This window comes from Trypanosoma equiperdum (genome assembly GCF_001457755.1).
Source record: "Trypanosoma equiperdum strain OVI genome assembly, contig: ctg_523, whole genome shotgun sequence".
Taxonomy (NCBI): Eukaryota; Euglenozoa; class Kinetoplastea; order Trypanosomatida; family Trypanosomatidae; genus Trypanosoma; species Trypanosoma equiperdum.
In genome coordinates, this window is record NW_027124447.1 from 1 (window position 1) to 1,394 (window position 1,394).

Consider the following 1,394-nt stretch of genomic DNA (forward strand, 5'->3'; position numbering starts at 1 on the left):
AATTGTCCGGTATCTCTCTTCCCTGTTCCCGCATACTCAAATCTCCCCGACTGAAAATATCATGCTTTCTGTGGCTGAAGAACCCCATAAGACCATGTAATTAACTCAAATACTCGCCGTCAGTCTTGCTACAGCACACTGCGTGCGTCTTCACGGCACAACTCACCTTCACTATCCGTCCAAGTTGCTTGTATTAAGAATTCTCTTAAGGTAATTCATATCTTCCTTTAAAATCACGCAATACCACAATGACAGGTTATCAAAACAGTTATTGACAAAACAACAAAAATTTAAAGCTTAATAGTGGGAATTTCTAGTAAGTAAGAGGCGATAATATCAGTTTTCTAGTCCGTAACACTGGTACGTACCGTATAATTCTATCACAAACTTAAGCAACAAATAAAAAAAAACTAGCAATGCATTTAACGATGCCTTCTCGCAACAGTATTATTATGATTATCACGTAGAAGAATAGGATAGAAAACGGTTTGACCCCGCCGCACAGTACTTGTTTAAACAGGTTGCGGCTCAGCGCTTGCGAAAATAATCAAACCAGTGACGCCCCAGGAGTCCTCGCTTCAACGATTAATTTTCGTTAGTTAACTTAGCTTAGTAAAGACGTTTCTACCATCTTCGTTAATTACTTCACTTACATTTGCGTGTTTTTGTGATTTTTTTTTCAAATTAAGTTGATTACCCTAAATACCACCACCCCGTAAATTTTGTCTACCTATTGATTTATTAGTATTGAAACCTTTTATGCTCTCAATTTTTATTCGCGTAAGACAAAAAAGTGTCTTCAAGCACCCAGTGGAGTCTCATTTTTCGCCGTGGAAGTGCATTGTGCATTCCTGAAAACTTAAGTTTAATTATACCTATAAACTTTTCCTTAACAGACGCTAATCTCTTGGTAGTGTACCTCCTTCTGTGCGCAAAGTAATTCCTACTGTAATTTTTAATGCAAAAAATAAGTCATCGGCGACGATCTCTTCGACACTGTTGAATTTTAGTTTTTTGCCTTATAACTGATTTTGTGAAGGTGCTCATCATTTCTCGCTTGGCATCTCTGTTATTTTTAATGATATTTTTCCTTACTCGCTTAAAACCTTTAATTTATCTACACTTATTTCTAATTTTTCTCTTTGCTGTTTACGCATGTTGTGATTAGAGTTACATACCCATTTATAGTTTTATTCTTTTAAGTGTTACTCCATTATAGCACTCTATAAATGTTTTTCTCATCAAAGAAGTTATGATTTATTTATTGTTACGACAGCTCTCGTGTTATGCATCGTCTACCTCGTTAGGATTTTGCATGCTCACGCACAGACTTTAAGCAGCACGCGCTATGAAAATATGAGACTGAATGCTGCAAAGAGGATCGTGCGGCGTCC